Source organism: Perissodus microlepis, chromosome 19 (assembly GCF_051167445.1).
Source record: "Perissodus microlepis isolate ML-2025 ecotype Zambia chromosome 19, ASM5116744v1, whole genome shotgun sequence".
Lineage (NCBI taxonomy): Eukaryota > Metazoa > Chordata > Actinopteri > Cichliformes > Cichlidae > Perissodus > Perissodus microlepis.
Genome location: NC_140479.1, coordinates 21,780,850 through 21,794,574, shown reverse-complemented (window position 1 = coordinate 21,794,574; position 13,725 = coordinate 21,780,850). Strand labels below are relative to the sequence as shown.

The 13,725-nt window shown below is 40.7% G+C and overlaps 1 protein-coding gene across 3 annotated transcripts in view; it reads left to right on the top strand.

Annotated features, from left to right (window-relative positions):
• Nucleotides 1-11,342: 11,342 nt before the first annotated feature.
• Nucleotides 11,343-13,725, top strand: part of luzp1 (leucine zipper protein 1) — a 51,389-nt gene continuing 49,006 nt past the window's right edge. For 2 of the 3 annotated variants that reach the window (XM_084914696.1, XM_084914697.1), the window contains exon 1: nt 11,343-11,728. The gene's annotated coding sequence lies outside the window, so the exon portion shown is untranslated. The other variant, XM_084914698.1, reaches the window with a different exon arrangement.

Sequence of the window (13,725 nt, the reverse complement as noted above, 5' to 3'; positions counted from 1 at the left end):
CTCAGGTCTAAGGTCTAGACAGAGGAGGTGTCGCTTCAGTCTTCATAGGAAAAACCTTAAAGGTCCAAGACACGGAAGATTCGCCTACACAATTTCATGCACCTGAGAATAACATGAAGAGAAACGTCTACTTTGCTGCAACATTTTACTAACTTTTTGGCGATTCATAGAATTGTTTTCAAAACACCACCACGAAAAATGATGTTACCAAGTAAAGAAATTAGCTGCTTACCCAGGAAAACTAGTCCTGAAAAGGAGACAGACTGGCACATGCTAATATGAGACATAAAATTGGGGAGTTATAAATGTTAGTCTGTGTATGAAAAGTCACTGCCACTATTCACAGATTTAAGTTGAATTTAATTTTCTAAAAATGCAGCAAAATGTGCTACCGATGATTTTAATCACCCTAAAATAAAACGGGAACCAGAGTAGGTGCAGGCCATGTGTCGCTGTGCCATCCTTTCTGCATCATATGCATAAGCATAAACCTACAGAAGGAGTGCAACAGTTACTTGGTTTTCTTATTGCAGTCGTGACGTCTATTGCAATGGCAAGAATTGGGCCTAGAATTCTCCCTAGGCTCTCAGTGGAATTAATGCTTGTGGGCTCCACACTACTCATTGTTGTCATAGTAACTGATTGTGTCATCTTTGTCTGTGGGAAACAAAATACATTATCATCAATACAGTGTCCTATGACAGATGAGCAGAGTTTTGATGCAGATGACAAAGGTACAGCGTACAATGGAGGGAAAAGCCTTTGAGAATAACTTTTTGTTGTCCTTCCATTGAAGGTAGGTAAAATAAATAAAAGTAATAAATAAAACAACAGTAAATGACTACAATAGGTTTAATAAAATCGTTCCTATTCCAAGGACTTAGTTGTCTATCAATTTTTGTTTGTACGACTGTCTTTACCAGCCAAATATTGTGTCACTTTTAACACCTTTTGAGCCATTTAATTAATTTCAGATGTATTAATGTAAACACCGATTATGCATAACATTATGCCACCTGCCTAATGTTGTGTTCCTCCCCTTTTTGCTTTTAAAACAGCCCTGAACCATCCAGGCATGGACTCCACTAGACTTCTGGAGGTGTGTATCTGGCACCAAGACAGTAACAGATCTTTGAAGTCCTGTAAGTTGTAAGGTGGGGCCTCCATGGATCTGACTTGTTTGTCGTGGAGAACTCACAAGATGCTTGACTGGATTGAGATCTGGTTAATTTTGAAGCCAAGCCAATACTTTAAACTTCTTATTGTGCCTCTCAAACCATTCCTGAACCATTTTTGCTGCTGAAAGAGGCCATGGCCATCAGGGAATACTGTTTCTGTGAAAGGTGTACATGGTCTGCAACAATGTTTGGTAGGTGGTGCATGTCAAAGTAACATCCACATGGGCTCCTCAGACCAGGCCACCTTCTTCCATTGCTTTGTGGTCCAGCTCTGATGCATGAGCAATCAGCTGATACACAACAATCTGACACTTTTCTGCTAGAACCAGCACTAACTTTTTTTTGGTAATTCAAACTATCATAGCTCACCACTGTTTAATTTTGTATTTTCTAATTATTTTTCATTTTTATTTCATTTTGACTTTTTGTTTTTAATTCAGTTTAGTTTCTGTTAGTATCCAGAGTGGATTTTGTTGTTTCAGTTTAGTTTTAGTTCTTAGTATGTTCAGAAAACCTTTATTTGTCACACAAAGGTTACCCTCCGGTGAAATACCGGTAGTATTATGGAAAAACACAGAAAGTACAGTACAATGGGCAAGTGGAGGAGGGAAAAAAGAGACCTCTACTCCTGCTGGACTCTGAGGAGAGCACAGAAATTATCACATTACAACACCATGAAGCACATGACAAGCAACAGGGGTGGGTAAGGGGCGAGAAGTAGGCCTATGTAGACACAGCTATCCGCATCTGCTGCCATCGGAGGGCGCTGAGCTGGACCCGCCGTCTAAACATCGGCCTTGGAAGATAGCAGACCAGGTGTTGGAGATGGGAGATAAACACAGTCCTGTTATCAGGGAGAGAATTTGTTGTTGTTCAGCTCCAGCCTTGCAGCTTGCGGCGATGTGGTAGCCGCATGAGATGATGGTGGTGTTTTCCTTTAGTGCGAACAACTACATGTCAATTTAACAGTTGATCTAAAATGTCCGTCACTGATCTTTCGATCTCGTTGTATTTTTGTAGTATTTTTTAGTGTTTAGTGTTTTTCTGTATAAAAGGCGCACTAGGACTCTGGTGTCTGCCATAGCCTTCCTATTACCAATTTTCTAATCTAATTCTCAGAAGCAAATACAAAAAAGATGTCACAGTCAGTTACAGACCAAGAGAGACTGACTGGGGTGGGCTTTGTGACTGTTAAGGTTGCTACTGAAGATAAAATGGTTGCGAAAGATAAGTTGAAAAGTTGAAACCAAAGTTGTGTAGGTACGGATACTGATCTTTATCACTTGACCTGAATTCATTAAAACAATTGAACTAAAAAGTATGCAAGTGGTTTAAGCGACATGCGGTTCTTAGACTATAACCTGCTTTAAACAACCTGCTGCCGAATGTTGGTGCAAACTCTAAACACCTACAGACACTTAAGCAGAATCTGCCTGTGCAGTTACACAGTCTTCTCCTTGTTTGGGCGAATGTATTAACTACTACACTATGGTAAACAAACATACCTTCCACTTACAATAAAGAAATCTAAGTCTTATAGTAAATGAGTTTTGAGAAGTTGTTTATTTAACTGACGCATTAGTGCTGCTAAACAATCCCAGTTTGTGAAATCAACCTGTGTGAAAAGATTTAACTAATGACATTTTTTTCTAGGTATGTGCCATATATTTTTCTTTCATGTCCTTCAAGGTTTGTAGAAACATGTGTCTGTCTTACACAGATCTGTTTATATATTTCAGTGCTGACCTGACTGTGACAGCTAAGACACGTTTGAACCTGTTTAATGGTCTCTTCTGAACAAGCGATGACCAAATAGCCTTCTGCAGTTTGCAAGAGGTTTGCAACATATTTGCAGTCTTGAGCAGGCAATGAATGGCTTTGATTAGATCAGCAATTGTACCACAAACAGTTCTAAGGAAGCTAATTTTGGTCTTCTTAGGAAAGACCTGTATGATACGGAACATTCGCCTACACAATTTCATGCACCTGAGAATAACATGAAGAGAAACGTCTGCTTTGCTGCAACATTTTACTAACTTTTTGGCGATTCATAGAATTAGCAGTAAATTGGCCTGTCGTAATAGCCTCTCGATGTCATGTAATATGAGAGGGAACTGCTTCTGTTATTTAATCTTCTTCTGTATGTAAACATTTGACTGAGATATGCTGATATGACACATGAAATGATATGTCACATATTTTATTGTGTATGAGCAAAATCAAAGTTATTACGTTTTGGTGCCAACTCAAAAATGCCTATTTGTTGTGAAGAAGGGAGAAGCCAAAGTCAGTTTTCCTTGTGTGTATTTCTTTAGAATATTCAAATTGTCATGCAAACTGATAATTGTGCTGAATCATGTCAGAATCATGTTAAAAGCTGGAAAGCTCAAAAGATAAACTTCTCAATTTTCAACACCAACCTCTCCATCCATGCCTTTAATCCTTAGCTTTAGAACAACTACAAGTAATAAATGGTCAAATGATAGTCAGTTAACCTTTGCAAAATAGCTAATTTTTTTGATGATGATCAACTAAAGTGTGGTTAACAACACTTAGAATAGTACTAATGATGTAATGTTTATGTCTGTTATTGAAGTTTGTGCCATAAAATATGCTTCCTGAACTATTTATTATAATTATTGTCAAAATTGAACCCTAAAAAAACATCTTTTTTCTAAAACTACTACAGTAGTTTTAGTGCATAAACAAATCAGTTAGAGAAAGTGAAAACAAAAAGTTAAGTTTGAGTGAAAAGGGACACAACCTAATTTCTCCATCACATCATCTGGTATTGAGGCCTCATAGAAAGGAACTCTTGGACCTGGAGAAATGAGGCCTTTTGTTCTTTTCTCTTTTAAGATGAGATAATGATCCCACACTGCTTCGATAATGTTCAGGCCCACGCTCTAATTCAGCTGCTGTAAATTGCTTTGTTTTAGATATGCTCCTTCTTCTTCTTCTTCTTTGTTCTCCACTTCTCTAGTTTTCTCCAATATTCCAAGGACTGCCCGCTGAAAGTTTTCAGCTAACATCTCTGTGGGAATCACTTTGTTGGTGCATATATTCAACAAAAGAAATGGTAACAATTCATGTCTTTGCGACTGGCTGCTAAAATTGTTTTTTGCTAAGTTGTCTATTATGTGTAGAAACAACACTTGTTCTTCCCTTCAGCTAGTTGCCATTTTTATCCTTGAGATATTCATAGGTCAAGTGGGGCTTAATGAACAAAACATTGTATATAAGATAAGTGAGCAATGCTACATTTAAACCACACGATGGAGGTGGAGACTAACAAAAGGACTTTCCCTCCATTTCAAACAGTGCACAGTAGGTAAGAGTTTCAAGCAGGATCTATACGGCGCTCTGTGAACTGCATGAACCACAACTCTCACTCGGCGTAGTTCAAAGCAGCACCAGCCCCCCTCTGTGGTAAATGTCTAATTCCAGGTCCTATGTACAAGCACACAACACAACACGTCCTCCTTTCCCTGGTGCCACAGTATAATTCCTAGATTAAGGTTAACGAGCCTCTCCAACCTTATTGCTGTAATTATGGCTTGGCAGTGGAGCAAGACAGCAGAGCTTTTTGGTGGTTGTGCCCTTCATGACTGCCAGACATGCTGTGCCATTGCAGGGTATAAACTGTAAAAATCTTTTCACATGCAACTTGTTGCTCATGGTTTGGGTGTGGATTCAAAAAGATTCCACAGTAAGTCACTGAGATTTGTCTCGGTCATGAAACGGAGAGCAGCTCATATGAGATGTGGTTTGGTTCAAAGTGTGGTCCTGCATAAGTGATGTTCTTGAATATATTTTAAACAATAGCCAGTGAGGTCCTTTCAGTGTGTTGAATTTCATCTTGTCCCCTTGCCTGTGTTGGTTTGCTATGAGTCCTCTGATTTCTTCCCAGAGTCCAAACACATGATGCAGGCTGGGTTAAGTGGCAGCTCTGAGTTGCATTTATGTGAATGTGATATTGAAGGCTTTGTCCTGCAGAGATCGACTCCACAGTCACAGTGCACTATTGTCAGTAACAGTGCACTGGGACAATGGAGTCCAGTAAAATACATAAAAGATGTCTCCATCATTTACAGTCCATGGCAGCGCATGGTTTGAAAACATGCTCAACAATAAGAAGATGGTGTCAGTTTGTTTTTCTTCCAGAGCTCAGTTCTCAAACTAAGCCAGTAAGTCAGATCTAAAGATTAATGGACAGCGGATGGAACAAAATTCAGAGGTTTAATATCCATTTATTCTTTTAGATTCCCATCTTAAGATTTGAGAAACAAGTCGAAAAGGTGAGTAAGGTTGCAAAGGCGAACTAGATGATAATATGATTTATCCATCCATCCATCCATCCAATTTAGGGTTGTGGTTAAGTTGGATCCCAGCTGTTATAGGGTGAGAGGCGGAGTACACCCTGGACAGGTCGCCAGGCTTTCACAGAGCTAACACAGAGAGGCAGCCATCCACGCTAGCGTTCACACCTGTTGCCAATTTAGAGCCAAATATTGCTGAAATGTGGATGTCTTTGAACTAGCCCCCAAGCTTCTTGCAGTTATTGTTTTATTTCTTGGTCGGAAGCAGCATCCGCAAAAATTGGGCCCCTTATAAAGATGGGCAATTAGAATTATGGACAATAAGTCAGTAAGGTCACACAACGACAGTGTTTAGTTTTGGTCATTTTATTATATTCAGTAGCATAAAAATATAATATAAATGTTTGCACAATTTGGCTTCCCGGGTGTGCAGTGAGCTTCCTCTTAAAGCTTTTTGTATAAATTTCAGTAACATGTGCAGCATCTATGGGTGCCATTGTGGAAATCGTAATTTCTGTTCGGAGCGTCGACATGTGGAATTCCTTACTTACACAAATGAACCCGGAACCCCGTTTTGGATCATTTTAAACTCAAACTGTCATGAATAATCTGCTGTCTCTTGTTTTATGGCACTTCAGTACACAGTAGTGCGTGCACTGTTCTGTGTTGCCTTTCTTTGTTTTTACTGTATTTGGCTTTTGTGTTTCCTAATTCATGAATATACTGTACACATTGCATGTGCACACTAGCTTAGGAGGTAAATGCTGGGTGTGGCATGGTTCATGCCCATGTCCTACAAAAGTTCACAAATTATTTCACAGACTTTACTGTGATAAACCCTTGCACTACCACTTATAGGGATGCTTCCCCTGCTCTTTGTGATAAATTCTTAAAGTATTTTTCTGGAAAGATCTCAGCTTTAAGGGCTTCTCATCCATCTCATTCATCATCAGTTTTAGACCCAGTTCCAGCCTCTGAATGCTTGACTGTCTTTCAACAGTTTGAGCCAGTGTCTTATTCTGCTTTAAAAGATATAATTGATCATCTCAAAATCTCTGGTTCCCCGCATGATATTCTTCCTTCTCGTTTCTTTAAGGAAGCTTTACATGTTATTGGTCCTTGTATCTTATCTCTGCTGAATGCATCATTGTCATCAGGTTGTGTACCGTCTGTCTTTAAGCATGCTGTTGTGCAACCTATTATGAAAAAGAAAAATCTTGACCCTAATGGTCTCACTAACTACAGGCCGATCTCCAAACTCCCTTTTATTTCCAAAATTTTGGAAAAGGTAGTTCTAAAACAACTTCAGGCCTTTTTAGATGCAAATGGTATTAATGAAAAGTTTCAGTCTGGTTTTAAACCTCGCCACAGCACAGAGACGGCCTTACTTAGAGTTTTTAATGATCTTCTTTTAACTGTTGACTCTGGATATTCTGTGGTTTTAGTTTTACTTGACTTGTCTGCTGCTTTTGACACGGTTAACCACAACATTCTTCTATCAAGATTGGAACATGTTGTTGGTCTCAAAGGTACGGTTTTATCTTGGTTTAAATCCTACCTCTCAGAGAGGTCGTTCTCTGTTGCTATGGGGCAACACTCCTCGGCTTCTGCCCCTATTTACTGTGGTGTGCCTCAAGGGTCCGTGCTTGGTCCTGCTCTCTTCTCTTTGTACATGTTGCCGTTGGGATTAATTTTTAGAAAATACAACATCTCCTTTCACTGTTATGCCGATGACATCCAGATTTATTCACCTTTGAAATCTGATGTGACTGCTTCTTTGCAACCTCTGTTCAACTGTTTGCATGAAGTTAAAATTTGGTTATCACATAATTTTCTTACATTGACGAGAATAAGACCGAAATCATAGTCTTTGGTAGTCACACTCCGCTAGACCAGTTAGCTGATGCCCTAGGCCCTCTCGCTAGCCATCTCTCGCCCACTGTAAGAAACCTCGGAGTGTCCACTGTGGTAAAAAACAGCTTTTACCAGTTGCGTCAGATTTCCAAAGCAAAGCCGTTCCTTCCTTTAAAGGACCTCGAAAAGCTTATCCACGCATTTATTACATCCAGATTGGACTACTGTAACTCCCTCTACTCGGGCCTCCAACACTCTTCTCTTTGCTGGCTTCAGTTAATTCAAAATGCAACTGCGCGTCTTTTAACAGGTACGAGAATCCATGAGCACATAACTCCAATTTTAGCCAAATTACATTGGCTCCCTGTTAAATATCGCATAGATTTTAAAATTATTTTGTTCACTTTTAATATTCTGAATAATTTAGCGCCCACCTATCTCTCTGAACTACTCCACTTATACAATCCCAACAGAGCACTTAGATCGTCCAACCACAGGCTCCTAGCACAACCTAGGTCTCGAATGAAGTCGAGAGGTGACCGGGCCTTTGCATCCGTGGCACCCAGACTCTGGAATAACCTCCCTGTTCATATTCGTGCTGCCGAGTCTATCCAGTCTTTTAAATCACGTCTTAAAACTTATTTTTTTACTTTGGCTTTTGATTCTGTCTAGTTGGCTGGTCTAGCTTGTTGTGTTGTTACCTATTGTTTGTTGTCCTCTTTTATTGTTTGTTTTAATTGTATCATGCTTTTACTGACTGTGAAGCACTATGGTCAACACTGTTGTTTTAATATGTGCTATATAAATAAATTTTGATTTGATTTGATTTTATTACACTGTCCGTTACCTGCAGGCCCTGATTCCTTTTCTCATATAGCGTTCTCTGCACGGCCTTTAAACAGCCAGGAAAAATCAAAAAGAGTCCAACACAGATTCATGCAGGTGACCCCTGATGTTCTGCACTACTGCACAGGTCAGTCTAAGGAATCCTTCATCCCAAGATCCAGGTGTGCAAAGACAAATTTTAGGAACGCTGCCAGCTACGGCTACTTTCCACCTGTAAGATCTATGCACTCAAAAGTCGGTTTTAAATAAAGGAGGGCGCAGCCTGTGTGAGGCTCCTCTTGTCCCATTAACACCTTTTTCACAGTGGCTCCGTCACCACAGCTCGACCTTGAGGTAGTTCTCCTCTGGCAGACAAGAAAGACTTCTATTTTACACAAGATATTTTATTCCTGATGGCTCTGTGTGCTTGTCAGGAGAACAAAAGGCAAACATGAGGTTGGGTTTTGATAAATAGCCGCACGTCTTTCCTAGCAGATTGTTTTTGGCAGGCTTGAGAGAGTAGGTCTCTCTCAGGCAGATTTACTGCATGCCAGAGGCTGAGGATTGAGGAATGTCCCCCTGCAGTGAGAAAGAGAGGGCCATGGGAGGGTGAACAAGACAGACTGAGGCATCTGTACTTCCAGATGATATAAGACCTGACAGTAGGACATGACTTTTTTTAAGTATCAAAGGATTTGGAGCGCTCGCCCTCTCGCTCCTCTCCCATGAGACATTCTGAGTATTTCCAAATTAAGACTTCAAATATCAGAACTTAATAAGAGCCGTTAGATGTTAACTCTTATTGCTTTAAGTGGAAAAGACTGTTTAAGCAACTGCAAGCCACACATTATTATTATTATTATTATTATTATTATTATTATTATTATTATTACAATGAGGGAATGCTGTCTTGAATATGGCGCCTTCACACACAACGGTTGCTTGATGGCAGTCGATAAGTGTTTTTCTACATGACAAGCTGCCCCACATTTTGATCCATCAGGGTTACATCTGTTTATACTGGCTATAACCCACCCTGAGAGGACAGTGAATTAAGCACATTAATCCTTATCCTCACTATAAAAAGGATATAAAGCAGGAAAGCTCCACCATAAGCCATATTTGCTTAGGCAGGAGATTCCACTTTGCTCTCATTTAATTTCTTTCATGCTTGTTTTGTAGTCAAATGCATATCATGGGTTGACTATTGGCCTAACCCTCACACTCCTTGCTACTGGTTGCTTGTAATTTTTAGTGTGCTACATGGGATTATCGGAGATTATCTGCTGTTGCAACTGCTGCAAGCTACTCTAGTTAAGATAAAATGCCTAACATGGGAATCACAAACAGCAAAACAATGCCGGCGTCTGCTTGGGAACCTTTTTCTTTTGTTTTTGGTTTTCTTTACTTGACTCGATTTCAAATTTTGCTGTTCACCCATAACTTCTTACTGAAACAAAAAAGTTTCTGGCTGTTGAAGGGTGTTTGTGTTTAGGAAGGATCTTGGCTAGAAACCTGCTCTTCCTGAATCAGCTTGTGTCTGCGTGCTAGAGTCATGCGGTGTAGGAGATTACATTCCCCTGTAACCCTGTCCTTATGCATTAGATCGCAGTCTGTGCAATGCATTCACATTTATATCACTTGATATATTAAGGCAAATTCCCAAAATGACAGAAGCTTGTCTGTGCATGAGCCAACCCTCTCAAGATGGATGAAACATGACCGATACTCATGCTTATAAAACAAGCCGTTTTCCATTTATTTACATGTCATCTCAGTTTCTATTGCCTTGATGGATTTTTTTTAAAGATCAATAGTTATTTTAATGTGCACAGCAGAGCAGTAGCTCTTGAAAGTCAGAATTAAAACCATATCCTACAGGTTTTTATCATACTGTGTTATTTGTCTTTGAAGAAGACAAGTATATTGATATATATATATATGCAAACACCTATCAAGTGTATAAAAAATGCATAGGCGCTCATGCATATTCAGGTACACCTGTGGTTGGCTTCTCATGCATTCAGGCATGCCCAGCTATGCCTCTGGATTTCAGCATCATCTGAAAGGATTTAATTTCTCTTTGATTCCTTGGTATCTCTGGTATCTTTCCCCACCAGCCGAGAGTGAAAACATTATTTACATCTCTCTTAGCCCATTGTGTCAAGTTACATGACTAGAATGACTTCTGAGACAGAGGTATGTTAAACGAGTGGGAAACAGCACAACCAACAAAAGAAGCGTGGGTTTTGTTTTAATAGTGTTATCACGTGCTGTCAAATAAAGCTACGGTTCTTGGGAATTATGTAAAACTGTTTAAGGAACACAAAAACAATCTCCTTAATGTGAGTGAGTGTTTGTGTGGGCATGACGTCACCTAATTGGCTGGCTGCCTATCACATTTTATTCATATTTTATCATCTTGCAGACTTCCAGTGTCATGCAACTAAAAGATAATAAACACCCAGTGGAGAATTCATGGCCGTGCTGCAGAAACAGAGCGAACAATACACCTCTGTTCCAAAACTTTCTGGGGAAAACCAGGACTAGTTTGTGTGTATTTGTCTAGACGGCTGTGACAAGTCATTACTATTGGCAAACAGTTACACATGGGGAAAAAAGAAAGCACAACAAACAACAATGCTATAGTATTCATTCAAGTGGCACCAGCGTATTAAACAACCACATTTTGAGAGCTGAAAGAGAGGGAATAGAGAGGTGAACTCATACTAATTATTCCCGTAAGGGAAGACTGTGGTTTGACTGGTTTTGTATAATGGTTAGTCCATACATATTTAGAGACATTTGATAGAACCCAACAAGCTTATAGTGTTTGGACATTTCATCTATATTATAGCCCCAATATTTTTTGTGGTAATCAGTACTTTCTTGGGGGGATCCTAATAATATGGATATGATCTTTGAAAGTGTTGTGGGATGCTACAGGTACTGCTGAGCCCGTGACTTTTCTGTCACTTCTATTGCAAATGGTATAAATGCCATAAAACAATAGTTCACGCAGCGTTCACAGACAACTGGTTTTTATGATACGTTTGCTCAGAGACAAGCAGTAGCCTGCATCTATGCAGGATCCAGCTCGGATTCGTTCCTCCTCACCGGCCTGGCTTGTGTATGTTCTGTGGGAGAGAGAGAGAGAGAGAGGCGGGACCTTGACGCCGGGAAGGGCGTTCTCTTTGCGGTCAGACCGGGCAGAGTCATCCCGAGGGGTGGGTCCTCCGGCAACAGAAAAGGAAAACCCACCTTTTTTCATTGTTAAGGACGCGGTGGAATGTGATGGTTTGATCTCAAAAGGATCAGGGAGGGGAATATCCGAGAGGAAAGGACCAGAGAAAGCGACTGAGGGAAAGGGGGAAAGCAGAAAGCGGTTCCCCCCCTATCGCCTCCAACTCTCTGGTCTTGAATGAGAATATGTGGATGAACTTGTCCCGGCCGTGTCGGCTGCAGCGAGCCCTACCGTCCGCACGAGCTCAACCCGCGTGAAGTTGTGGATTTACCGTTGCGTTTTCCGGACCCAGCGGTGGAACTGCTGAGGTAAATTTGAGTCTTTATTCTGTGTTTGGGGTTGGAGGAAGAAGCGGAGTGTATATTTGGGGATTCACACAGCGGCTTGTTGAGACTCGAGGAGTCCGGACTGCAGAAGTCTGAACTGCGGCAAGTTTTTCAGCCCTCCACCTCCTCCTCCTCCTTCTCGTCGTCGTTCTTAAGCCAAATTGAAGCATCCAGCTCTGCAGGGAAACCTCAGGTGGTTAAAATGTTGCCGCACATAAACCGTTCATATCTTCTTTTGGTAACACTTGGCATTTTTGTTATGAGGTTGCATTTATCTGCTTCTGCACTCGATACGTTTTTTTACTGCTTTATGCACATAGTAACGTCAGTCCTTTCAGACTGACTGCCCGGAACATGGAGTAGAAGTGTGGAGGCTGCTTGGACATGTTCTTGACATTTGTTGTGTGTGTGTGTGTGTGTGTGTGTGTGTGTGTGTGTGTGTGTGTGTGTGTGTGTGTGTTGCATGTACTCAGACTTTTCAGAGTGTAGGGAGTAAATAATTGTGATATAAACACTGCCCCGTGTTGGAGTTGTGTTGACAAGGGGATGTGATGTGGTCATTGTTTATTATCTTTGAAGCAATGCATTACACAAACTAGTTGTGAAATACATAGCCGAAAACATGTCTTAACTTTGCATGGCAGTCTGCTCAGCTGTGAGTACTCTGCTGCACAGTGCTGTGAATATACCATGGTCTGTACTCTGGACTCTGCTGCCATATCGGAAGGTTTTTATACTGAACAATATGATGATATGTGATTGTAGAGTGCCATGCAAACAATATATATATATTGCCTACGCTCAGTTGTAAGCTACATACTAAAAAACCACAAACTGGGCTCAAAGCCATCCTTGGGCCACATACAGACCAGCCTATGGTGCACACAGACCACCTACTGAATGAGCTTATTTTCAAGTTGGTAAGGAAAGTTTGAACTCCCTTGTTAGAATAGAGTTAATTGATCCATTTCACAGCTGTTTAAACAGTGGACAATCTAGCCTCTAAGAAACATATAACCTATTTAAATTATAGACATTTGCTTGAAATTCTGGTCCAATCTGAGTGTCTTTTCTCATTTTGTCTCGGGGAAACATAAAAATATGAATATATACATGACTGTTTTTTGGCAAAGCTAGCTAGTATTACTCAACAAGACCAATACTGACTGATAACAGTTTTTATCCAATTGTCTGGGTCTTTCTTAGACTGGAATGCAAATACAAAATCAGGCATTTCAGTCAACTAATATAACTGAAATTGCCACGTTAAAGGACAACTAAAACAACTGCAATGTCCTGCTGCCCTCGGATGTTTTGTTAAAGGTACTAACATGACAATACATCCTTATTCTGTTTGAGTATCGGCCTACACGTGTGAAAACAATGTGGTGCTGGTGGTGGTAGGGGCGTAGTCTGAACAGTGTGTGTCCTGTATTCCTTCCCCAGAACGGTGACAGATGAATGTGTGCGCATGTGTAAACAGCAGAAAAGGTACTTGTGGTGGTGGATTACTAATCTGCCAGGTGGGGCTCATAAAGAGCACCGAGGGGAAGGGAGGAGATGGAGGGGACCTGCCTTGACCTGTTTGAGACATGAAGGAGACAAATAAAAATCCCTGATGAATTTCCAGTAAGGCTCGTCCTCCCAGCCAGCTCTAGAACATACCAGCTGAGCTACCAGCTCGGACAGGCACTTGCAGGGAAGCTTGTCACAGTGGTAGATGCGCAAAAAGGGCTTATTTTGGTATTTCTGGGTGGGATTATTAAACCGCATGTGGAGGGAATGTTGGCAGTTTATGCTGTCAGTTTGGAAATGTTGGGGTGGAAATGTAAAGGGGAAAATCAAATGAGAGTAACAGCGAAGTGAGGAGTAAGATGTCTAAATTTCCCCTGATTAATGTCTGATCTCTGGCGCGTCCATTCCCTGGAAAATGCGCTCAAAGTTTGGTTTGGTTCAGTTGGCTCTTGCAGGGGGGGGGG